The following is a 27,517-nucleotide window of genomic DNA, read 5'->3' on the forward strand; positions in this document are numbered from 1 at the left end:
AATCTGGGTGCCAATGGTGTTTCTGCTACACGGACACCTGCCCACACACCATGATTAGAAATTATAATGACGACGACGATGAGTCTTCCAGGACACCCACGTTCTTTGCAAGATATTTCTGCTAATCGTTTCTACCAGAATCAGTTAGAAAACTTTTTTTAAAGTTTTTTTTTTTTTCCTCCCTAAGTCAACCATAAATGCTGGTCTAATTCAGGTGTAGATGAAAGCTTTGTCTTTTCCATTACCGGTGTGTTATTATTCGTGCAGGGGATGCTAGAACCTTGGACACATGGTGTAATGAATGGAAACCACATTGGGCCAGGTAGAAGATGTGGATTCAGGCTTGAGCAGTGCCCAAAATTTCCGATATGGCCTGGTTAAAGGTGACTTCCCATCTCTGTGACTTTGTGTCCCCTTCTATTAAATGGGCATTCAATTCTTTTATACCTAATTTATTATGGCCCTGGTAATCAAACGAGGCACTAAATAAGAAAATGTTTTCTTAACTACATTGTGAAGTAAGATAATTCGTATTGAAGTTACTTTTCCATTATTGCTATCTTAGTCTGCTAAAGTTATATTTAGTATATGCAACTAAGCAGGGTTGTGAGGGCTGGGAAGGTAGACTGTTGTAGTAATCCAATATTGGACAGGGTCAGGGTAGACAGAGGACCAAAATAATGCCTGAAATGCTGTGTTAAACACGCTGTACCTTGAACTGCTGTCTTGAATTGGGGGGGAAGAATGACACTCCGAGGGCATGGTGCACAGGGAGGAAAGAGAGAATCTCAGGAACTGAAAGTCTCAATGGAGAAGTAAGAGGTGGGAGAAGAATAGGAGGCTAGAGTGGGGGCATGTGGTAGTGGGGTACTGATATGGAAACAAGAGAAGAAAGTAGAAAAATGCCAGCACTGTCTTTGGACCCTGTGTATCTGGAGTGTGGGAGGACAGGCGGACACAAATAGCGAGGCTGTAGGGAAAACAGCATTCTCATGGAAGAACCTTCTCCACAAAAAGCCTCCAAACGTCCTCCAGGGAGGGTAGAAGCTGGTTTTAAAGCTCCTTAGGTCAGGAAGATCCTTTTCTTACTTATCTTTGCATCCTGCAATTTAGCATAGTACTTGGCTCATAGCACTTAAAAAATTATTTTGGGCCTTGCTTTTTAATTTTAGGCCCAAATACCTGAAAAAAATGTTTAGGAGGGATTCTGATAAGAAAGAGCTAACTTGGGCAATTCCATTTCTTTTTTCAGTTCACTGTTTCCTCATCTGAAAAGTGTTGGGCTCCATGACGTGGTTTCTATGACACTCAGTACCTTTGTTGAAAAGAAAACACTTTTTCTAAAACTAGAATTTCCAAAAAAAAAAAAAAAAAAACCAAAAAACACAAAAATACAAAACTCAGTGAATATGTGGGTATTTTTGTGATAGTGATGAGGGTTTTGGAATCGAGTGGAATGTTTCCTAAAGTCCTTTTTACTTAGTAGAAGACTTGAGTTTGTAAACTTGGCTCACATAATTTTAGCTTGCCTGTCTTCCTTCCTTCCACCTATCTAACCACCTACTTAGATTCGTACCTACTTATATATGGAGAAGATGGTGGAATTTAATTTTTATTATTCTTTTGACTTTGGTTGGTTTGGTGAATCAAGTAAACTGTGGGGAAGAAAAACTAACTTTTGAGGGGAAAAAATTACAAAAAAATTGTGATTCTTTGAAAAGGATTCTTCTCAGATTAGGTTATGTAGTTTCACAGACACTTGAGATAAGGGTTAGAAAGTCGAGATGCGGAATCTCCACAAACCCCTGTGAATGTGTTGGCTAAGCATCTTATCTTCTCAGGAACACAGATGGGGACAGACTTTCTTTCAGCAAAACAGGGCCCGTATAGCCTTTGAAACCTCCAACGGTGGTTTGGGAAGAGGATTCTCTATATAATGCTTGTACAAATTATAAAATGAAAATTTTCAACAATTAACAAAAATGTGGATTTTTCAATTATCAGTTCCTTATTTGGCACAGTTGTTCTTTCTCATCCTATACATTCATTCGTTTTATTTATGTACTTTAAAAATACTTGTTTAATTCGCCTTTCTTGCTCCCATTGAGCCTTTTTAACGAATCAAATGCATTTAGAATGTGATTAGTTTATTGTAACAGTGAGACCCAAGACTACACTTTATTTAATATCTCGTATTGTAGTTCATCGTGGTCAGCTCTTTTCCTGATGGAGTTTTGATTTAGCTGGAAGCAGCTTAAGGGTGTTCATCCCCCAGTACTGTTGGTCTAAGTATTGGGGGACGAACACCCTTAAACTGCTTCCTAAATCAAAACTCCATCAGGAACAAAGAGTTCCTGTGTATCCTTCACTCAACTTTCTCTGATATTAACATTTTATATGACCAAAGTATATTTAAGCAAAGAAATTATCATTGACGTAACATGATCAATGAAATGATATCTTTTATTGGCAGTTTTCCAGTTTGTCCACTAATGCCTTTTGTTTTTTTCCTGGATCTAGTTTAGGATACTGCTGTGCATAGTCATCTTGTCTTTGTCTCCTCCTGACTGTGGCTGTTTCTCAGCCCGTCACTGTTTTTAGAACTTTGACACTTTTTTCGTGTAATCGTCAGGTATTTTGTAGAATGAATGTCTCACAGTTTGAGCCTGACTGATCCTTTCATGATTAGACTGGGGTTTTAGGTTTCTGGGAAGACCACCACAGAGTGAAGTACGCTTCCCATTGCTTCATATCACAGAGTACATGATGTTAATGTGAGTTATTACTGGTGATGTTAACTGTGATGGTGGCCACTTTTGTTTTATTTTATGTTTTAATAGAAGACCAGTTGTCTGGGACTGTAAACAGTCCAATGCCTTTTAAATTAATGGTAATTATTATTTACTGGTCCTCAAACTAATAACTTCATGATAATGGAAAGCCAAAACTCTCAAATCACATGGATCTCAAAGTTCAATTAGAAAATTTGGGGCTGGGCATGGTGGCTCACGCCTGTAATCCTAGCACTTTGAAAGGCCAAGATGGGCAGATTGCTTGAGCTCAGGAGTTCAAGACCAGCTTGGGCAACACAGTGAAAACCCATTTCTACTAAAATACAAAAAAAAAAAAAAAAAAAAATCAGCTGGTCGTGGTGGGTGCCTATAATCCCAGCTGCACAGGAGGCTGAGGCATGAGAATTACTTGAACCCAGGAGGCAGAGTTGCAATGAGCCGAGACCATGCCACTGCACTCCAGCCTGCGCAACAAAGTGAAACTCTCTATGCAGCCATAAAAAATGATGAGTTCGTGTCCTTTGTAGAGACATGGATGAATCTAGAAACCATCATTCTCAGCAAACTGACACAAGAACAGAAAACCGAACACTGCATGTTTTCACTCATAGGTAGGTGATGAACAATGAGAACACTTCGGCACGAGGAAGGGAGCAACACTCACTGGGCTAGGTGGTAAGGGGTGGAGAGGAGGGGAGGGGAGGGACAGTGGGAGAAATGCCTGATGTAGGCGACTGTGGGCGGGGTGGGGGTTGGATGGAGACAGCAAACCACCATGGCATGTATGTACCTATGCAACAATCCTGCAGGATGTGTACATGTACCCCAGAGCCCAAAGTACAAAAAAAAAAAAAAAAGAAAGAAAAGAAAAGAAAATTCAGTTAGGACCTGAAGGCCGTGTTGGGATTTGCTAGAGCCTACCCTCCAGTCTCAGCTCTGGGACCCCTTCAGTGGTGAGCTCGGCCACAGTGCTGCTTTTGTGTATGCTTATCCAGTAAACAACACAGGGATTGGGGCCTGCCTCAGAAACCACATCTCCAATAGGAAGGAAAACACTCGGGAAAGCAGGAAGGAGTAAGAAATGGAACTCACCCATCCTTCCAACTAATCCTTCCTCTTGCAAATATGGCTTAGTGGATATCAGCCATTCACTGTTCAGGACAGGAAAATGATGGAGAAAGAATTCATTTTCATTTGACATGGACATAGAATTTTCCTTATCCATGGACCAAGACTAGAAGTTATGGAGAGGAAAACGGCTTTTCATCTCTTTCAGTAGCTTCGTGCATTGATGCATTGTACTCACTGAATGTTTACCTTCTCTGTGCTCTTCTCAGAGGATGCACAGAGGATTGGGAAGAGGAAGTATTAATGACTAGACCTAGAAAAAACAAAAGCTTGTTTCAAGCCACAAAATGTTTGAGGGTAGAATCTCAAGTCCTGTGTGTGATGATGTCAGTAGAAAAGGTATCCCAGTGGCTAGTGTGATTAAACTGTCATATTTTTGGTAGTAATCTTGGTTCTTTTTGATTTTCCTCATCCTTACATATAAGATGGAACCATTTCCCCCTCTGACGTTTGCCATCACAGTGTCCTGCAGTCTCTTGGTCTTGAGATATACGGTTGAGAGAAACTCTTTGCAGTATTGGGAGAGCTGGGTCTGCCTGTGGGAGTACTTGTATCTCAATCAATATGATAGAACTTGGCTTCTTGTCTCCGGTAGATGTTTTCCTCTGTTCTCATACTGGGAGTTGAAGGTTGAGGAAAGGTCAGAGATGTGCTGTACATTATGGCAGCCGCTAACCACATGTGGCCATTCAGCACTTGAAATGTGGCTAGTGCCGCATGTTGAAAAAATAATATTTTGGATACATTTGTAAAATAAGTTTTTCAACGATCCTTTTCAAATGTGGCTACAAGAAAATTTCAAACGGCGTGTGTGGCTCCTGTGATAATTCTGTTGGATAGTGCTGGCTTAGAGCCTGGGAAGACCATGGAGCAGAGTCAATTGACCTTGTGTTCTCCCCTGAGTTCTAATAATATTGGCATTAAAAGGAGAAGCTTCAACAGCCATAATTTTCATTTTAAAAAGTCTAATTCAGAAGAATTGGCTCATTTAATATTATTGCTTGGACCAGAGAAGACTCTGACATTTGGTATTTTCATAATTGAGAACATAACTTGCTGACTTAAAAAAAAAATCACAACATTTTGTGCTTGGCCTTAGGTACCAGCCTTTGAGCTCTTTGAAAATAGGGATTGGGTCTTTTTCTACCATCCCTTTCCCCCCAAAACCACACACTAAAACACAGAAGATGGTTAACTGGCATTTGTTGAAAACCAAAATAACTTCAAATAGAGAAAAATTTGTGAAGCTACCTTGTATTTATGGTTGGAAGAGTGAAATACCTTTATAAGGCATCCTGTTTTCTTAAGATAGCCAGCAAAAATGAAGAACATTGATCCTAGCATTTATGTACTTATTTATTTAATTACAATGCTCATCAGGTATCCCTGTCGGGTCAGCTTATGATAAGGAATCTTTTCAAACTGCTTAACCTCACCACTCTCTAGGTAAAGGGAGACAGAAAAGGATGCTGCTTACACATACAGATCCCCACCTTTTGGTCGGATATTGTGTCTAAGGGCCTAAGGACTGAGTAATTCTTATTTTTCCTATGACTTGATTCTTTCCAACATTTATCTACTCTATGGAGGATGTGAGGATAATAATGAAAAGGCAAGTTTAAGCTTGGACTATATATACTTTTCACTGGGTGATTTTATTTTGTTATGCTTCATTGTGAACCAGAGCTTCTGTGAACACATGACTAACAGGGCCTCAGGCTTCCATTATGTCCCTTCCCCATATTCATCCTTCTTCACTGCATGCTCTGGTGTTGGGTGGGGGAGCAGGCTTCATGTGATGTCATTTTCTCAGAGCCCTGAGCTGGGAAATTCAAGAGTCTCCAAGATTCCTGGTTAGGCATGGAGGAGACGCTGACTGATTCCTCAGGAACATGTTTGCTTGGTCAGAGGCAACCCTTATAGAATCTATGAGGGCTTAGTTGTTCACTATTCCTAGAAAAGACCTCTTAAAAGAGGCCTTTTGGTTATATACAGCTTGATTTGTAAGTCATATTTGCAGTGTTGATTCTCTTGTAGAAGAGAATGAAAAGTTGTGGGTGCTCTTGGAAGTGTGCTGGACAGCTGTAGTGATGGGAGAAGTATTGGCCTTGGAGTCAGACCTGTGTTTACTTCCTGGCTCTGCTGTTTTCTAGTTGTCTCACTCTACGCAAGTAACTTATCATCTCTGAGCATTAATTTCTTCATCTGTTCAACACAGACAGTATCTGCTTCACAGAGTTGTGATATGTTAATGTATGTGGGATACCTATCTCAGGAGCCAATACTTAGTCTTTGTAAACACTAAATGAATTGGTTTTCTCATGTATGTCTTACAGTTTTGCCAGTGATGGACCAATAGTCATCTTCCCTCTTCACTTTAGAGGTGGGAGAAAAGGGCATTAGAGTGATCGTGTGGTAAAATCCACTCTAATTCTAGCTGTGAGAAAAAGAGCGTGAAAATGTGGTAAGCAATTGCTTCTAAAAAGCTTGGACTAAAAGCACTTGATGGATTTGTGCTGGCTTCCCGGTAGACTCATCCCCGTACTGCCCGCACAGCGCAATTAATCGTTATTACTAGAGAAGAACAAATAAAAGAGAGCGAGCAGGCATAAAAACATCCTTTCATCTTTCTGAAGACAATCCCCTTTGTCAAATTGGCGGAGCCATACCTGTGAATCATCTTGGGAAAGCACAGTGTGGGTAACTAGAAGGAAGATCTTGTGGCTCATTTCTTACCCACTTCCTGGGCTGGGGAAATATCTAAGCTAACCTTTCTTACTTGTCAATATCTACTACCGTTCACCATGCATCTTCACAGATGAGGGCCTCTTTGCAACGAAAACTTTGCAAAGCAATAGCAGAATGAAGTCAAGAGGGTAAACAGAGAGGGCCGTGGAAAAGCACTGGGGTGTGTGTGGAGACTCAGCGTGAGAACAGCGAATGGCCCAGGAACCGTTCAAGCTGCATTCTTCTTGTGTGGAAATGAAATAAGTCATGGTTCCTCTATGGATGGGGCACCTGACCTTGGGTACTTATTACTATGTTGCTAGAGTCTACGGATCAAGATTTACCAGTTGTGGTCTTGAAGTTTCGTCAGATTAAAAAGGAACTCTGACTTTGAGGATGAATGCTCCAAACGGGCATCTTATTCTCCTATGGATTCAGCTTGTTAGGCAGAATGGAAGTAGAGGTCATACATTTTTAGGGTTTTTTCCTAATATTGAATCCAGCTGAAGCAGGAATGATTCTAGGTGAGCTATATAATAACTCTGATCATCAGTTTGTCATTTTCTTATGTAGGAATAGAGTTACTGTCAGATTTGAAGATAGTACAGGTTGCAATGTGGTTGACACAGAATAAACTCTCAGTAAATGATTGGTATTGTTGTTGTTTTTATTATCTATAACCACAGTAATTTACCTAGCCTTATTTTACAGGGATAGGTCATGGAAACATAAATATTAGTTGGAAAACTGATTCACACTAGATAGATAGAAACTGCGTATTTCTATCGATATAATGAGCAGTGTCATTTAAGAAAGCTTAGAGGCAATTCCACTATCTTCTTTTTTATTTCCACTCATAGATTATTTGCCCTCAAGTCTTGGGCAGTTTCTTTTTTGCCACATCTCTTGAATGTTTCTTCTTTTCTATATTCCACCGATTATTACCATAAGCCAATCTTTCATACTCCTGCTCCACCGTTGTTCCTGTCTCCTGGCTCTCCTAGAGCCTTTGTTCTCCAAGTATCATTCACAGAGCAGCAGCATCGCCTGAAATGCGTCACCTCAAGATCGACCAAGACCTTCTGAAGCACGAGGCACATTCACTCCTGTGTTGTATGACCTCTCTATAACTCATTTACTCTCTTGCTCAGAGTACATGCTTGGCCAGTGTGTGTTTGTTCTGCCTCCAGAATATTTCCTGACTCTGATTGCCGTCATTACTTATTTTGGATCTACCTAAATTCAAATTACCATCCATCGCCTTGACTATGGCAATAGTCCCTGAAATTGTCTTCTACTTTTATGGTTTCCCCTTGTGGCCTTTCTCTACATCATCTGGAGAGATCTTCTAAAATTGTTGGTTGGGTCATATCACACCCCTCCCCTTAAACCATACGGTGGCTTCTGTGGTACCTGCAGAAGGCTCCTGACTTATGATGGTTTGACTTACAATTTGTCCACTTTATATTGAGTTTATCTGGATGTAACCAACACCATAGAAATCGAGGAGCATCTGTAGAATTGTTTGAAAGACCCTTTCATGGACTGCAAAACCCTGTGAGATGGCTCCCTGTTCTCTCCTTTCTTCATGCCACTCATCACTTTACACAGTAATCTGTAGACACACTAACCTTCCTCTAGCCCTGTGTATAAGACAAGCTTTTCCCCACTTGATCTTTCTCTGTTTCTGGGCAAAACTGGCTTGGGAGCATTAGCTCAAATGTTATCTCCTTACCTAGATCTTCCCTAGTCTTTAGCTAAAGTAGCTCACATCCCCACTCCCCATCATTTTTCTCTCACTATCTTGCTTTATAATCTACACAGCATGTATCGTTCTCTAAAAGCACGATGAGCATGCTTTTGTTTTCTTTATGTACATTGCAAACTGTTTTGTGAGAAATATTTTAGTAATAATGATGGTAAAGATTTGGTGAGTGCTTGCTGTATAGTAGGCACTGTGTATAGTAAATTAAATAATTTAATAGATCATTTTATTGGGATTATTTCCTTCTATTTAACTGATTATATATTTATACTTTTGTCTTCCTCTTGTTTTAAAGTATCGGCTTCTTGAGAGCAGGGTCCACGTTTGTTGCATCTGTATCTCTACCTGTAGAAGATTCTCTGGCATAGGGATTTTTTTCCCCAGGAAGTGTTTATTCAGGAAATTCGTGGATCTCAGAAGATTGTATCATCTGGGAGTAGATCTACATGAAAAGAAAAAACAAAGAGTCTCTTTCTTTCTTTTTCCCAGATATATCTTGGGAGAAAATACCCTTGACTTTTTCTTATCTTTAATCTGAGAAGGAAGCAGGTGTTGGAATCTGATTTAGGTTTGGCTCTAGTGGCCTGTGTATAGACACAGATCCTGGGATTCATCTGACCATTTGGGGAGAGAGGTTCTTGAGGGGCACCTTGGTGATAACGAGTGGTTCTAAAACCTTAACTTTAGCATTTAATGTGGTTGGAGATACCAGGTCTTCCGACTTTTACGTTCTTTGTGCGCACGCTGGTGATGTGCGTATGTGAACCTTTTATTATTATGGACTCAGCCAGCAGTAACCATGGTGAGTAGACCTATCACACAGCATTTTTCTGAGTCAGTTTAAAATGCTGACAATTAAATATACCGTACTCTTTTAAGCAATCCATCAGTCTCTCTTGTTGTCATGGTGACCGGAGTATATTTAGAAATGTGACAAGTACACTGAGTTCAATTGCACTTTTGCCAAAACATAGTTTTGCAGCTAAAATTGAATTTCCTGATTGAAGATCCAAGTGCTGTTAAGGGGGCATGATCGGTTCTATACATTATTCTGGAAGTATAACTTACATTATTCTGTTAAATCCATAGTTACGAGGCTTATCAGTGTAGTCAGGTACTGACAGTTAAAGTGGTTGTACTTGAAGTTGATGGAATACAGTGAAATACAGGTCACATGATGCTTTTCCTATTGAAAGTGAAATTGGTCCTCACTAATATAATTAGTTTAATGATTAATTTCTTTATATAGTTATAAAGACGTTGTAGGTTTGTACATGTCTGTTCTTCAGAATTATATTTCTAATTTAAAAGAATATATAATGGAGATCCTCCCCTCTTTCCTGTTTGTATTCTATTCTTAGTATTATGAGGGCATCCTTTTTTCTTTGGGTCTGACCTTGGTTTGATAAGCATTCTTATTTTTCCTCCATCTCAATTCTTCTGGATTTTAAATGAAGAGACACAATGAACATGACTTTTTGCCCAAACAAAGGAAAAATGAAACTCTTCTCTTTAAGAACTTAGATTCAATTCTTATTTTCTTGTCATCCTCTGTTTTGTCAACACAGTGCTGAGAATGATGTTGGGTATCAACTCATTTGACCACTAAACTTTAGGAATTTATGTAGTGGCTGTGTCATGATTACGATGCTGATTTTCATTCCTGGCCAAAGACTGATTCTTTTGCTCTTGAGGTGAGAATCCAGTACTCCTGGGTACTTTCACTTCTCTATTTTTATCTCACTGAATGAGCCTGCAACTGGGATAGATCAGGAACCTCTAATAACACAGGGTTAGACTATCATTATCTCTTTCATGAACATTGCCAACAGTCTTTTTTGGTAAGAGACATCTTAGTTATAATACCAGTTTGTAAGTTTTATGGACTGTTCACTATATGGTGGGCACTGTGTATAGTAAGCTCCTTAATGGATTGTTATATTGGATCTACACAATAATCTTATGAAGTAATTTCCATTGTATTCTTATTTTACGTTAAAGAAACAGGTTTGGAAAGCTACTGTCTTTTGAAGAAGAGTATAACTTGAGTAGTAGGGGAGTCTGAATTCTGATTCAGGTGCACTAGTAACCAGTGCCTGTCCCATGGAAGGCACACAGTGAATCATTTTTTTACCAACCAATTGCCTCTTGTATGGAGATGTTATACAGATGATTCCATGTTTTCAGAGGCTCATGGAAGTAGCAGTTATATAAAGATAAACAGGTAGCAGCATCTGAGAGTAGAGGAGATCTACTCTTTATCTTTCCTAATGGTTTAGAACCAAAGGAGATTAGCGCTAGGCAGGGAGGGATCGTAAGTCCTATCTGGTTCAGTGGTTTCACCTCTGAACTCCTTTATGCTCTTAAAAATGAGTTTTTATTTTTGTGCATTATGTATAATGATATTTACCCTATTCAAAAAAGTGAGAAATGGAACTAGAATTTTAATGAAAATATTTGTAGAAAAATCAATATATTTGTGAAAAAAATAGTGAGAAAAATGGTAGCTGGATTCTGCATTTAATTTGTTGTGAAATATTGTTTTGATTGATGTTTATGAAGAAAATCCAGCCTCTCACAGCTATCTAATTGAAAAAGAAAGGATTAAAAAATAAGTAATTGTGGATTTTTTTCTTTGATACTATACCAAACTTGACAGTTTTGACGTTACCAAAAGTTAGTAGTTTCTTATAGGTTACTTTCAATGTGGAATCTGAAATTATATTAATGAACTTTTTAATATTAAAATTCATTGGTTGAATTTTCACTTTGATTGAGTCTCCTATGATTTTGTAAGATCATGCATTGGTCATTTAGAAAGTATGGATTCACTGAGATATTCAGTTCTTGCAAACGTTGATACATTTTATTCTATAATATGACAAGTCAGCTTCATTAATATCACTGCTCATTTCACAAAAAAAATTTGAAATATTAGCAAGGTGTTAAGTGCACAGTACTAGATGAAAGATTTTCAAAATTTTGAGTTTTACTTGAAAACATGAATTTTATTATTGGCTGCAAATACTATTAGTTGTTTTCCTTGAAACAGTAAGCTCTCTTGCTTTATTTTTAAGAAAATGTCTGGCAAAATCTACATTTTAAAGAACCATAGTTTGTCAGTCATTGTTTAAAATACAAATGATGTTCTGGCTGGGCGCGGTGGCTCACGCTTGTAATCCCAGCACTTTGGGAGGCTGAGGCGGGCACATCATGAGGTCAGGAGTTCGAGAACAGTCTGGCCAACATAGTGAAACCCTGTCTCTACTAAAAATACAAAAAGTTAGCTGGGCGTGGTGGCAGGCACCTGGAATCCCAGCTACTCAGAATGCTGAGGCAGGAGAATTGCTTGAACCCGGGAGAAGGAGGTTGCAGTGAGCTGAAATCACACCATTGCACTACAGCCTAGGTGACAGTGTGAGGCTCCTTCTTAAAAATAAGAAAAAAAAAAGTTCCATGAAAAAAAAGTTCCATTAAGTTGAGAGCTGGTTAGTTAGCAGCTCTCAACTTAAACGGTGACACAGAGTGCATTTCTTAGAGACAATCATCCTAGTTTGGTCTTCAGCAGGTGTTTCATGGGTACTTCCCAGAGGTCACAGAGAATGTAGAAAAGATGTGTACTCAAGAATATTGAAAATATGTCTACATTTTGATTATGCTAATATTTTATGTGATGTAGTTTCTTTAGTAAAACCTAGTCAGACTGTACTCAAGGATTTAGATTTAATAAAATTGATAATTTTCAATGCATTAAGGAGTCTTATGTGAAACTGCCTCATTTTCCCACTTATGTATGTGTCTTGTGGTGAAACCACTGCCTTGATTCACCTTAAGACTCCAACAGTTTTTTTTACCCACTATTATTTTTGTACCATTAGTGTAAATTTAAATGTGGTAAAATGGCTTATTTATTTTCATTATACTGTACATTCTGGGATACATGTGCAGAATGTGTGGGTTTGTTACATAGGTATACATGTGCCATGGTGGTTTGCTGCACCCATCAACCCACCACCTACATTAGGTATTTCTCCTAATGCCATCCCTCCCCTAGTTCCTAACCCCTCAACAGGCCCCAGTATGTGATGTTCCCCTCCCTGTGCCCATATGTTCTCATTGTACAACTCCTACTTATGAGTGAGAACATGTGGTGTTTGGTGTTCTGTTCCTGTGTTAGTTTGCTGAGAATGATGGTTTCCAGCTTCATCCATGTCTCTGCAAAGAACATTAATTCATTCTTTTTTATGGCTGCACAGTATTTATTCCAAGGTGTGTATGTGCCACATTTTCTTTATTCAGTCTAAAATTGATGGGCATTTGGGTTGGTCCAAAGTCTTTGTTATTGTAAATAGAGCTGCAGTAACCATACATGTGCATGTGTCTTTATAGTAGAATTATTTATTTATAATCCTTTTGATATATCCCCAGTAATGGGATTGCTGAGTCAAATGGTATATGTGGTTGTAGATCCTTGAGGAATTGCCACACTGTCTTCCACAATGGTTGAACTAATTTACACTCCCACCAACAGTGTAAAAGTGTTCCTATTTCTTCACATTCTCTATAGCATCTGTTTTTCCTGACTTTTTATTGATTGCCATTCTAACTTGTGTGAGATGGTGTCTCATTGTGATTTTGATTTGCATTCTTCTAACGACCAGTGATGATGAACTTTTTTCCATGTGTTTGATGGCTGCATAAATGCCTTCTTTTGAGAAGTGTCTGTTCATGTCCTTCACCCACTTTAATATAGGTTTTTTTTCCTTGTAAATTTGCTTAAGTTCCTTGTAGATTCTGAATAGATTGCAAAAATTTTCTTTCTTTCTGTAGGTTGCCTGTTCACTCTGATGATAGTTTCTTTTGCTGTGCAGAAACTATTTAATCAGATCCCATATGTCAATTTTGGCTTTTGTTGCCATTGCTTTTGGTGTTTTAGTCATGAAGTCTTTGCCTATGCCTATGTCCTGAATGGTATTGCCTAGGTTTTCCTCTAGGGTTTTTATGGTTTTAGGTCTTATGTTTAAGTCTTTAATTCATTTGAGTTAATTTTTGTATAAGGTATAAGGAAGGGGTCCAGTTTCAGTTTTCTGCATACGGCTAGCCAGTTTTACCAATACCATTTATTAAATAGGGAATTCCTTCCCCATTGCTTGTCTTGTTTTCAGGTTTGTCAAAGATCAGATGGTTGTAGATGTGTGACATTACTTCTGAGGCCTCTGTTTTGTTCCATTGGTCTATATATCTGTTTTGGTACCAAGTACCATGCTGTTTTTGTTACTGTAGACTTGTAGAATACTTTGAAGTCAGGTAGTGTTATGCTTCCAGCTTTGTTCTTCATGCTTAAGATTGTCTTGGCTATACAGCCTCTTTTTTGGTTCGATAGGAAATTTAAAGTAGTTTTCTCTAATTCTGTGAAGAAAGTCAATGGTAGCTTGATGGGAATAGCATTGAATCTATAAATTACTTTAGACAGTATGGCCATTTTCATGATATTGATTATTCCCATCCATGAGCACGGACTGTTTTTCCATTTGTTTGTGTCCTCTTTTATTTCCTTGAGCAGTGGTTTGTAGTTCTTCCTGAAGGGGTCATTCACATCCCTTGTATGTTGTATTCCTAGTATTTGATTCTCATTGTAGCAGTTGCAAATGGGAGTTCATTAATGGTTTTGCCCTCCATTTGTCTATAATTGGTGTATAGGAATGCTTGTGATTTTTGCACATTGGTTTAGTTTCTTGAGAAGTTGCTGAAGTTGCTTATCAGCTTAAGGAGTTTTTGGGTTGAGACAATACAGTTTTCTAAATATACAATCATGTCATCTGCAAAGAGAGATAATTTGACTTCCTCTCTTCCTATTTGAATCCCCTTTATTTCTTTCTCTTGCCTGATTGGCCTGGCCAGAACTTCCAATACTGTGTTGAATAGGAGTGATGAGAGAGGCTATCCTTGTGTAGTGCTGGTTTTCAAAGGGAATGCCTCCAGCTTTTCACTATTCAGTATGATATTGGCAGTGGTTTTGTCAGAAATAGCTGTTATTATTTTGAGATATATTCCATCAATACCTAGTTTATTTAGTGTTTTTAGCTGGAAGGGTGTTGAATTTTATCAAAGGCCTTCTCTGCATCTACTGAGATAATCATTTGGTTTTTGTCATTGGTTCTGTTTATGTGATGGATTACATTTATTGATTGTGTGTGTTGGACCGGCCTTACGTCCCAGGGATGAAGCCAACTTGATAGTGGTAGATCAGCTTTTTGATGTGCTGCTGGATTCAGTTTGCCAGTATTTTATTAAGGATTTTCACGTCGATGTTCATCAGGGATATTGGCCTGAAATTTTTGTTGTTGTTGTTGTGTCTGTCCCAGGTTTTGGTATCAGGATGATGCTGGCCTCATAAAATGAGTTTGGGAGGAGTCCTTCTTTTTGTATTGTTTGGAATAGTTTCAGAAGGAATGGTACCAGCTCCTCTCTGTACCTCTTGTAGAATTCAGCTGTGAATCCTTCTGGTCCTGGGCTTTTTTTGGTTGGTAGGCTATTAATTACTAGTTCAATTTTAGAACTTATTATTGGTCTATTCAGGAATTCTACTTCTTAATGATTTAATCTTGGGAGGGTGTATGTGTACAGGAATTTATCCATTTCTTCTAAATTTTCTATTTTATTAGCACAGAGGTGTTTTTAGTATTCTCTGATGGTAGTTTGTATTTCTGTGGGATCAGTGGTGATCTCCACTTTATCATGTTTTATTATGTCTATTTGATTCTTCTCTCTTTTCTTCTTTATTAATCTGGCTAGTGGTCTATTTTGTTAATCTTTTCAAAAACCCAGTCTGGATTCATTGATTTTTTTTTAAGGGTTTTTTGTGTCTCTATCTCCTTCAGTTCTGCTCTGATCTTATTTATTTCTTGCCTTTTGCTAGCTTTTGAATTTTTTTGCTCTTGCTTCTCTAGTTCTTTTAATTGTGATGTTAGGGTGTTGATTTTAGATCTTTCCTGCTTTCTCCTGTGGGCATTTAGTGCTATAAATTTCCATCTAAAACTGCTTTAGCTATGTTCCAGGGATTCTGGTACGTTTTGTCTTTGTTTTCATTGATTTCAAAGAACTCATTTATTTCTGCCTTAATTTAGTGATTTACCCAGTAACCATTCAGTAGCAGGTTGTTCAGTTTCCATGTAGTTGTGCAGTTTTGAGTTCTAATTTGATTGCACTGTGGTCTGAGAGACTGTTTGTTATGATTTCCATTCTTTTGTATTTGCTGAGGAGTGTTTTACTTCCAATTATGTGGTCAGTTTTAGAATAAGTGCTATATGGGGTTGAGAAGAATGTATATTTTGTTGATTTAGGGTGATGAGTTCTGTAGATGTCTATTAGGTGTGCTTGGTCCAGTGCTGAGTTGAAGTCTTGAGTATCCTTGTTAATTTTCTATCTCATTGATCATTCTAATATTGACAGCGGGGTGTTAAAGTCTCCCACTATTATTGTGTGGGAGTCTAAGTCTCTTTGTAGGTCTCCAAGAACTTGCTTTATGAATCTGGGCGCTCCTGTATTGGGTACATGTGTATTTAAGATAGCTCTTCTTGTTGCATTGATCCATTTACGATTATGTAATGTCTTTGTCTTTTTGACCTTTGTTGGTTTAAAGTCTGTTTTATCAGAGTCTAGGATTGCAACCTTTGCTTTTTTTTTGCTTTCCATTTGCTTGTTAAATCTTCCTATTTTGAGCCTATGTGTGTCTTTGTATGTGAGATGGGTCTCCTGAATACAGCACACCAATGGCTCTTGACTCTTTATCCAATTTGCCAGTGTGTGTCTTTTAATTGGAACATGTAACCCATTTACATTTAAGGTTAATATTGTTATGTGTGAATTTGATCCTGTCATTATGATGCTAGAAGGTTAATTTGCCCTTTACTTGATGCAGTTTCTTTATAGTGTCAATGGTCTTTACGTTTTGATTTGGAAAATGGCTTGTTACACTTAGTTTGATTATGAAAATTGTTTTGAACTTGTGGACTCTTGGAAAGGTCTGAGGGACTCCTACACATGTGTTAATCACATATTAACAGCCACTGGTTGAGTCCAGTCCCATCAGATTACAGGAGAGGACAGTGGTGGTGGAAACGTGTGCCTAAGATGGCAGCACAAGTAAGTGGCAGAGCTGGGACAAGAACCTCATTGTTATTTAATTCTTTTCTTTTCTTTTTTTTGATTTCCTGCTCCAGTTTCAGGAATTTCTCTTTCTTTTTTCTTTTTTTTTACATGAGCAAGGATTTCAGAAATCAATACAGTTTCAGGAATTAGGTGACTCAAGGAATTTCAAACTTCTTTGCCAAAGATGGTGTTGACAAATTTATATAGTTCATATATCTTTTATCTGAAATGCTTGGGATCAAAAGTGTTTTAGATACCAGATTTTTCCTGATTTTCAAATGTTTTCACTAACCTTACTGATTAACATCCCTGATCAGAAAATGCAAAACCCAAAATGGTCCACTGAGCTTTCAGTGTCCTGTCTGTGCTTAAAAACTTTTGGATTTAGGAGCATTTTGAATTTCAGATTTTTGGGTTCGGGATATGAAACCTGTATAATCGTTGAACTTCTTGGGAATAATTCCATTTTAAAAAATATTAAACCTTTGGAATATTTTCCCTACTCTTTACTCACCACTACTATCTCTTCTGCTTTTCAATAGTAACCATTTCTGCCTCTTTAAACAGAATATGTCTTATATTTGCCAACACAGAGGAAGGGAAATTAAAGGAGCAGTTGACTGTTCATTTTCTGAATATGATAGAATTCCAACTTTGTGGGGAAGAAAGAATCAGTGAGTTTGAGTTGAAGGACCCATGCCATTCTTTACCTAAATTAAACTAGTTAAAAGTCACATGAAAGAAAATTATGCAAGCAGTTATCATCGTTTATATCACGATAACTTATCTTACTGGAGAAACTGTACCTTCTGCTCTCCAATTATTCTCTGTTAAAACTCTCCCTTTCCATCCTTTTCTTTCTTCCTCCCTGTCTCCTTCCCTTTCTTACAGGAAAGAGGTTGCTCAATAAAACTTGCTCTCAATTTTGCTTTTGGTTATGTTGATATTTTATGTGATTTGCTTCTTCACTAAACAGTAGTCAGTCTGTGAGACTGCATTGAAGAATGCTGAAAAAGTCTATAGAAGTGGACTTAGATATTACATGTTATTTTTAATATCTCTTATGTTATAGAGTAGCTTTTTGGGGAGCTAAGGTTTACAGGCAATGCTGTGTGTGAACATATATGAGTAAATCTGATAAACTGTGGAAGGAGACTTGCAAACTGTCAAATGTATTGTTCTTTCATTTTGAAATGGATTGGATATTCTTTTGCAAGAGATCTCATTTTCCCTACTTCTCATCCATTGTTCAGTTGCCTTCCCCAACCTATGATCTTTTTGAGTCAAACTTTATTAACTTTTTTCCTGATTTTTCTTTCATGTCTTTCTTTCCTACCCCAAAGTATGATTAGACCTCAGGTTGTCCTTGTGAATGAGCTCTTCCTCAATTCTAGGCCTGGCCGGGCATGGTGCCTCATGATTATAATCCCAGCAACGTGGTTAAACCCTGTCTCTACAAAAAATACAAAAATTAGCTGGACATGGTGGCCCACACCTATAGTCCCAGCTACTCAGGAGGGTGAGGTGGGAAGATTGTTTGAGGCTGAGAGGCAGAGGTTGCAGTGAGCCACGATCGTGCTATTGCATTACAGCGTGGGTGACAGAGTGAGATCCTGTCTCTAAATAAATAAATTAATTAAAATAAAAAGAATCCTAGGCCTTGGTGGCTTACTTTTTCCCCCCCTCCAACAAAACTGATGTGTTTTGCTCTTACTTTTACTGGAAGACCATTTAGTCTTCCTATTCTTTCTTCCTTAGACTTCTATCTGTGGTTTTTTCTAGCCACTTATATTAGACTCACAAATTGCCTAGTGGTAGCTGATTGACCTCTTCAAAATGTCTCTTTTCTGTCTCCTTGTCTCAGCTTCTTGAGACAGCTATCTCATGCTTGGTGTATCATAGGAGCCCCATGGATGTGTTGAATAGATTTTGCTTTAGAGAGTGTTCTTTACATTTTTACGTATGTATATACCACTGTTGGGCTGCTAAATCTCCAAAACCCAGAATTGCAATGTCCATCTTTTAATGCAGACTCCCTGCCACCACCAGGATGTCACAGGTCTTCTCTGACAGATGGCTATGTAGCCTCTACTTGAACACTTGCAACTCTTTGCTAGGCAATTTGTTCTACTGCTGGATAGCTTCATGTTTACTGTTCTTCCTTGTACTACACTGAAACTGAACTGCCCATTATTTTAACCCCCATATTTCCAGCATTGCATAATTTGAAAAAGTATAATACTGCTTGCACATAACATGTCCCTAGACACTTAAAGATAGCTTTAATTCCTCCATCTGCCTTCTCTCCTCATTCAGACCTTCTCTTGTTACCTATATCCCATAGAAGGCTTTGGGATGCACATCTTCTTGATGCTTTCCCCATTTCTACAACACTTTCTAGATTTTGGTCCTGATATCCAATTCTAAGGGACTCCCTCAAGGCCACATTTTTTTCTCTGTTGGTACTTGGAGTGATATGAATAAACTGTATGTGTGTGGGTCTAAAAGCTGAGATATGATTTCGAGTGCTTATTAGATGTGTGAACTTAATTAGGTTACTTAATCTTTCTAAGTTTTGGTTTCCCAAGATGCAAAATTAATATAATACTAAATTCCAAGAATATTTTTAAAGATTAAAGATATAAAATGCTAGCTTAGTTGCTAAAATATATTACTTTTAGCTTGATCAGTTATTTTGTCTTTTATCTGTGCAACAATTCCTTCTTTTTTACACATGTGCACTTGGTTTTAAAAATCATTTCAAGAGTTCTTCCCTCCTTCTTTCCTTCTCTCTTTCCCTCCCTCTTGAAATTTTATCATGTGTATACTCTTATAAAAATTACCATCACATTTAGATTTATTTCCTTTTGAAATTTTATATCTAGAATTTAACATGATTTTCTTGACAAATATGTTTTCTTCCACGTGAATTTTCTCAGCTGCTGCCTACAGTTCTACTCATGTGTTCAGCCTCTTAATCTTCCTGTGAAAAACATGTCTTCATCCTGCCAACAGGATAATGATGACTGGCTCATTGCATGTCACTTAACTCCTCACGAAATGCTTCACTTAATCACTCAATAACTTCAAAATCATTTAGTTGTACGATACATTTAAAAAAATTAAATGTTCAATTAATTTCAATTTCTCAAACACTAATCCCATCTTCTGACATGCATTGAACTAGGTGTGTGTTGTAATAGTTGGATAGAACATTTTGTTCATTTGCTCATTGATTCATTCATTGAATGTTCTTTAGAGTACATACTAAAGACTAGATGCTAGATAGACTTGGGGTTAGGATTTGAGAAGCTGTGTTAGATGAAGGGCCTCTCTTCAAGATGCAATATCAACTAAAAGTGATAAAACAATGTGGTAATTTTAATGATCCAGATATAAAACTAGGCATTATGGTAGTTTTAAGAAAGGCTGCTTCATCAAACCTTTTTTGCATCAAGAAGCTTCTAATCGGGGAAACACTAAATGTTGAGTAGGGCGTCAGACTCTACTAGAAAGGTAGGACCCATGTTAGGGCTTAGTTATGTGTGATTATGAAGCCATCTTGTGAGAATCAACCTCTAGGTTCCATGTGTTATCCTTGGTTCCCTACCCTTCACCCCCACCGTCCCACCCCAGTTGCATGCATGCCGTATTTTTCCTTCTTCTTTTCAATTTGGAAGCTTCAGAATCAGCCGAATAACATAAAGATAGGTGCGGTGACATTATAGGCTCACTCTTGGGTTGTAATTATTACATTAACTTTTCTGTATTTCCAAGTAAGAATAACAATGTAATACGTGAAAATAATCTCGTGATAGTAGAACATATTGCAAAGTATTTCTCTATCCATCATTTTCTTTACTTCTTGTAGAAAAGCTTAGTGCTTGTGGGTTTCCTTAAATGAGCGTTTTAAGCACTGTGTCTGATCTGATAGATATCAGCATAACAATTCTCCATATTTGGAGAATTTGGAAAGAATTTTTTCTCTATTGCAAAGTGATCATACTGTGTTGTCTGATTTTATTTGTATCACAAGACCAGGTCTGCCTATAACTACATGTCCAGGAAAGAGTTCCTTTACTACTCTGCACCTTAGTTTTGTCACTTGTCAAATGAGAATATAGCTATTATTACTAATAACAGTATCAATTTTGCCTCACTGAGTTGCAGTGAAAAATAAAATTATCTGTGTAAAAGCACAATGCATACAGATGGTAATAATTAAACATATTAAACAAAGATTTTGAGTGACCAGATTGTCAGCTACTTCTGTTAAAGTGAGTTCTGGTTAATTTGTTCTTACCTATTTCCCCAAACTTTCTGAGATAGCTTCATGTTTTTTTCCTCTTTACCCCAAAGTGCCTGCTTGCAAGCACTATATGCTCAATGAGCACTTGTTGATTAAATTTTTAAAAAGTACTTACCTCTTTTTGCTTTTATTATGATTTTAAATGAACACATAATTGTACATATTTACGGGGTACGGTGCGATATTTTGATACATGTATACAATGTGTAATGATCAAATGAAGGTAATTAGCATATTCATTGCTTCAAACATTTATTATTTCTTTGTGTTGAGAACATTCAAAATCCTCTCTTCTAGCTCCTTGAAAATATATACGAAAGCATTGGTAATTATAGTCATTCTGTAGTGCTGTAGAATACTAGAACTGACTCCTCCTTTGTACTTTTGTATCCACTAACCAACCTTTGGCTCTCCTCCCCCTCCTGTGACTTTTCTCCACCTCTGGTGATCACTATTTTACTCTGTATGTGATCAGTTTTGCTTTAGTTTCCACATATGAGAAAGGACATATGATATATAACTTCCTATTTCTGGCTCATTTTACTTAACATAATGTCCTCCAAGCTTGTTCATGTTACTGTGAATAAAAAGATTTCATTCATTTTTTTCACTGCTGAATAGCATTACATTGTAAATATTTACCACATTTTCTTTACCTATTTATCTGTTGATGGACACTTAGGTTGATTGCTTATCTTGGCTGTTGTAAATAGTGCTGCAATAAACATGGGAATGCAGCTATCTTTTTGAAAAATTGATTTTTTTTTGTGGATATATGCCCAGTTGTAGGATTGCTGGATCTTATGATATTTCTGATTTTGATGTTTTGAGGAACCTCTATTCTACTTTCTATAATGGCTATACTAACTTACTTTCCCACCAACAGTGTATAAGTTCCCCTTTCTTTGCATCTTTGGCAGTGTTTTTAATTTTTTTTGTCTATGATAAAGCTATTCTTTTTTTTTTTTTGAGATGGAGTTTCGCTCTTGTTACCCAGGCTGGAGTGCAATGGCATGATCTCGGCTCACCACAACCTCCCCCTCCTGGGTTCAGGCAATTCTCCTGCCTCAGCCTCCTGAGTAGCTGTGATTACAGGCATGCGCCACCATGCCCAGCTAATTTTTTGTATTTTTAGTAGAGACGGGGTTTCACCATGTTGACCAGGATGGTCTGGATCTCTTGACCTCGTGATCCACCCGCCTTGGCCTCCCAAGATAATAGCTATTCTTACTTGGGTTGCATGATAGCTCATGGTGGCTCCATGTCCTGTATATGGATATCCAGTTGTCCCAGCATCACTTATTAAAGAGATTGTTCATGGTACTTTTGTTAAAAATGAGTTGACTGTAAACATGTGAATTTTTTTGGGGTTCTCTATTCTGTTCCATTGGTATATTTGCCTGTTCAAGAACTGTCTTGAATAAAAGTAGTAAAAGTAAGCATCTTTGTCTTGTTCCAGAGCTTAAGAGAAACATTTCAGTTTTATACTGTTCAGTATGTTGAATGTAAATTGTGTGTTATGTTGAGTTCCTCCCTGTTCCCAGCTGATCCCAGTTGCGTGCTGGGTGGTGAAGACCAGGTGTTTTGTTTCTATTCTCTATGTGGTCATTCCAAGTTTCTTGCTCTCCAGGGTTTCTGCAGCTCCTCTGATGTAGTCTGGTACTCTGCCTCAGTTATTATTTTTTCTTCTTTTGTTTTTAATATTTTTGGTTTTTTTCTATATGGCGATGGAGGTTCCCTATGTTGCCCAGGCTGTTCTCGAGCTCCAGAGCTCAAATGATCCACCCGCCTTGGCCTCCCAGAGTGCTGGAATTGCAGGCATGAGCCGTCGCACCTAGCTCAGTTATTTTTGTTAAAGTGTAGTTGTTAATTGTTGTTGTGGCTGTCTTTGTGAAGGGGACAAGAGCTAGGGTCTTCTGGTTGGCCTGCTACTTATGTCACTCTTAAAGTACTTATCTTTAGAAGTCCAGTGCCAGAGATTTGTAAGCTACTTATATTTCTGCTTAGAATTCCTAAAGTCTCTCATTTTATTTCTAGATTATAAATTCCATTGATAGAGCCCTTATAAATATAACATTAAGAAGTTGAGCATTACCTTTAGGCCAAAGCAATTTACTTTTAAAAAATCTGATTAATTTCAACACAATCAACCAGATGTCAGAAGATTTCAGTGCTGCTGATAGATGCTGACAGGTGAGGAAATTAAAATCAGAGAGGGAAGCAATTAAATCCTGGCAAACATTACTTTAATGAGACAACCAAATCATAAGCTATGGAGTTTCTTGTATTCTTGATAAGTATCTTAGGGTGGCAGGTGAGAGTACACTTAAAATTGTATGTGTTATTTGATGATGGAAATGGAGTACAGTCCATATTTGTCATCTAATTCCTTTGGCCTAATCTAAAATTTCAGTCACTTCTGGGGACAGACTTCCATGTTTAAAACATTGTTTTATTTTAACAAATGTTAGTATAAACAATCCTCTTACTACTACCTCTGTTGCCACATGAAACTTATAAAAATGACCAAATAATTCTTGGCCTTTTCACAGTGGTTTGGGATAACCGTAGTCAAGACCTGTGAAAAGAGAAACACAAAAATATGTATTTTATGCAACTTCGAATCAAAAGATTTGATAATCACAGCACTAAAACCAGAATCCAGTTCCTCAATCCACACTTCATTATTCTTTTCAATATGATGCCCCCTACTCAAAATGAATATATGGGACAACAGGGCTAAAGAGGTGCCAGTTTATTGACCTAGTGGGAGTTTTTATAAGATACTGCCATATTGCTCATTTGTACTATTGCACTTACAAAATATTAAGTATTTTGAGTTAGCTTTATACTTGTTTAATACCACTTGTAATTTTTGTTCATAATATTAAGATAATCATCTTGGGGATCCCTACTTTTTGTTGTGAGATGTGGTGGTAAATTCAAAGAATGCCATGGTTTGTGAAAAACTCCTAGCAACTGATCTCTGCACTTTTTCATTTCCCATGTCCTTCCATTTTCCTCTGCTTTTTCCTTACTCCTTGTCATTTTTCTTGCTTCTCTCTCTTTCTTTATTATGTTATCTTCATTTATTCCATCCTGTTTTCCTCCAAAATATAGTTGCTTCTGAAAAATTGCTTCTGAGGGTGAGCATATTTTTGAGGGGAGAGAGGATGAATGGTTTGACAAATGATGCAGACATGTCATCAGCAGTTAGTTGTAAAATACACCAAGAGGTAGCCAAGGATAACTGGCTTCATTACCAAAAGTCTAGAGTGGGATTTTTCAGTTGTCCCAGATGTCTGTATGGAATTATGGAAAACTCCATTGCATTATGAAATACTCAGGAGCTACTGAGGACACATGCCAGTCAATCCACGTGAAGAGGGCTGGTGAACTTCTCAGCCAGAAAGGCTTCAGCTTTCCTATTGCTTAAAATGAGACTTATTGGTGAAGGATTTGTGTTTATCTATTCTCACGCTGCTATAAAGAACTGCCCGAGACCATGTAATTTATAAAGAAAGAGGTTTAATTGAATCACAGTTCCACATTGCTGCGGAGGCCTCAGGAGACTTATAATCATGGCAAAAGGCAAAGGAGAAGCAAGCCTCTTCTTCACAGAGTGGCAGGACAGAGTGAGTGCCAGCAGGGAAATGCCAGACACTTATAAAACCATCAGATCTCATGAGACTCACTTGCTATCATGAGAACAGCATGGGAGAAACTCCCCACATGATTGGATTACTTCCATCTGGTATCGTCCTTGACTCATGGGGGTTATGGTGATTACAATTCAAGATGAGATTTTTGCTGGGGACACAGCCAAACCATATCAGACTCGTCCCAAGAACTCACTGGTACAGACTTGCTTATATGGCTGTGCTTCAACACTGCCCAGGGACGTTGCATCTTGAACTTTCCTGGTGAGATCTGAGAAAGTGTTCATGGTAACACTGCATTGAACACTCCTTTTGCCCTAGCTTAGTAATGTGTCACCTTCTGGTTAGACCACAGATGTGAAGCCTACTCTTTCTCCTTTCACTTGTTAGTAAAGCAGAACTTAGAACTAAGTGTGCTTTAGTGCTTTGACAATCGAATGTTCTGTGTTGTGCACTCAGTTTCCCTTTCCTGAGGTTATTTAGTGATCCTCTTCAAATAGCACACTCCCAATTGGGAGGCTACATCATGCAGTAGAAGCGTGCTTACTGATTTTGGTATCAAGGTACAGTGTTACATTTCTATCCACTTCATGTTAACCATGTGAATGTTGAAGTTTGGTTTCTGTGTTTGTAAAATTTGGGTAATAAGATCTCATTGGAGTTATGAAGGGGATGGTTTGAGACATAATGGTCATGTGATTTTTTCAAACTATAAAAGCATGATGTTAAAAGATGATTAATGTTTTCATTTTGGTGGCAGATGGCAGGTTTCTTGCAGGGCATCTGATCAACCATACTCTTCATATATATATATATATATATATACCTTTATTTTAAGTTCAGGGGTACAGTTGTAGGATCCATGTTCTTTTCTTAACCTGATTTGAACCCTTTATGAAAACAGAACATTTTATCAAAACTTCCTAGAAGTCATACTTCTCAACAAATCTGTCCCTTCTACTAAAACAAATTTGCTTTGTTTTTGGAGTCTGGTTGGAAACTCCACCTCTCTGAACCTAAGGCATGATTATAGGCACAAAGTTGACAATGACGTGTGATTCATCAGCAGATCTTTTAACAAAAGCAGTTCTGTTTTGCTTTTTAGGGGTCAAGGGAACATTTGATTTTAAAATCTTGATCCCTTTTCTTTTGAGATAAAAGTTTTTGGGCTGTCTCTTGTTAGATGGGGTCATATGAGAGTGACATAGATGAATATTGTGGTGTTTTAAAATTAGGAAACATAAGTCAAATAAATATTCCAGCCAGAGATACTCTTTGGCCTCATGTGCTTATAATGTTATATTTTGATCATATAAATATGGATTTATGGAAAGAAATGTTATCACTGCTACCTATAACTGTATATATGGAATAATGGAGGGAAATCTTATTTGAAAAGTTTAACTAAGGGCAGCTTTGGCTATGGCATATATATCATAATCTTCATTTACATATAAAGATATTGACTTTCATGGAGTTTAACTTGCCTAAGGCCATTGGTAGAAGGAAATCTGACTGGTTTTAAATCCTGTGTTCTTTTCCCATTTCCTCATTTCAAACAAATAGCTGGTTTTACTTTATTTTCTCTCTCCACCAAGACTTGTGAATTAAGACAATGAGTTGTTATTTATCCTTGTCTTTTCCCAGCCCAATAACCTAGGAAAAACTAAAGTAGAAAGGGGATTACTGGACCAGCAGGCGGGGCCTTTGGCTCCAAGTTCATGCCCTGCCAAATACTAAACTGTATAGTCTTGGGCAAATCACTTACCTTTTCTGAACTTCAGTTTCTGCATCTGTAGATGTGGACAGTAATATTCATTTTATGTGGTATTTCTGAAGTTAATCATGAGGACGGTGTTAGCTCCCTTCTTATCCTTTCTGTCCCTCTTTGAGCTTCTGTTTCTTCACCTATGAAGTGGATAGAATCATCCCTTCCTGCTTCTTCATTGGGTTCCTTTGGGGTGAAATGAATGTGAAAATGTTTTGTAAAACAAGAAACCACTATGTAGATATAAGAGGTTATGACTGTTAATGAATAAAGATAGGCTTATTGTCTGGAAGTAATTTTCACTTATTTCATTTGCAGATACTAGCATTGCAGTTGGCTGAACGTTGTGTCCACTGTGCATTCCAGGAGCCAGCTATCTGAGGTAAGAGAGGAGCAGTGTCTTCATGTTTATGAAATGCTAACAGGCATCTGAGCCGGTAATGCTGATTTTACTCCCAATAGAAGAAATACAAAAAGGTACTTTATGAGGAACAGAATTGAAAAATGGCCAAGACAGTGAGCTGAACACTCTTTACATTTTTGTCTTTTTGATTTAATTTTTCCCTTTTAGTTCATAGCCCTTAAGGTTTAATACCAAAACCCAAATTCTGGGCCACACAGAAGATTCAGATTTAATGTGTATTTTAAGTGTCCATAAAATACAATAGAGTAGAATGTTCTTACCCATTATTTTATTGTATCCTCAACTAGTATGTGGCAGGAGTGCTCTTTACCTGGTTTCGTAGCCCTTGATTGAGTGCGTTTTTCACTAAACTATGCTGCCAGTGTTACCTGGCTCTGAAGGGGGCAAGTATTTCTACTTGGGCCAGTCGCTGTCTCTTAGCTGCCAAACAAAATCATCTCGAAAAGATAGAATCCAAGGCTGCAACAAAAAAATCCTAAGAACACAGAAATTGAGTTAGTCTTTTGAAACCCTGGATCCGTTGTATCTGAATGCCACTCTACTGGTGGACCAGTGGGAAGGACATCAGTCTTTGCTAGAAGACTACATTCGTCTTGAGTTTTCCATGAAAGTGGAGGCCAATGAAAGAAACAATTTTTAAAGGAAGCATCATAGTTGTAAAATTTGCCAGATACAGTTTTTCTCCCATAGTTAACCTGCTGTTATCTGTACCTCCTAACGAGCTCTACTGTGTTTTATGTAATGTTTCAGAAGTCAGCCAAAAAGAGGTGAAGTAGTCAATATATAGAATAATA

General features: G+C 37.8%; 1 protein-coding gene across 4 annotated transcripts in view; it reads left to right on the forward strand.

Annotated features, from left to right (window-relative positions):
• Window positions 1-27,517, forward strand: part of LPP (LIM domain containing preferred translocation partner in lipoma) — a 725,954-nt gene that overhangs the window by 167,657 nt on the left and 530,780 nt on the right. For all 4 annotated transcript variants that reach the window (XM_012470875.3, XM_064366916.1, XM_021668859.2 and 1 more), the window contains exon 3: window positions 26,618-26,681. The gene's annotated coding sequence lies outside the window, so the exon portion shown is untranslated. The remainder of the gene's footprint in view (window positions 1-26,617; window positions 26,682-27,517) is intronic.

The sequence above is a fragment of the Aotus nancymaae genome, unplaced genomic scaffold (assembly GCF_030222135.1).
Source record: "Aotus nancymaae isolate 86718 unplaced genomic scaffold, 86718_ANA_hifiasm-v0.15.2.pri h1tg000067l, whole genome shotgun sequence".
Classification (NCBI taxonomy): Eukaryota; Metazoa; Chordata; class Mammalia; order Primates; family Aotidae; genus Aotus; species Aotus nancymaae.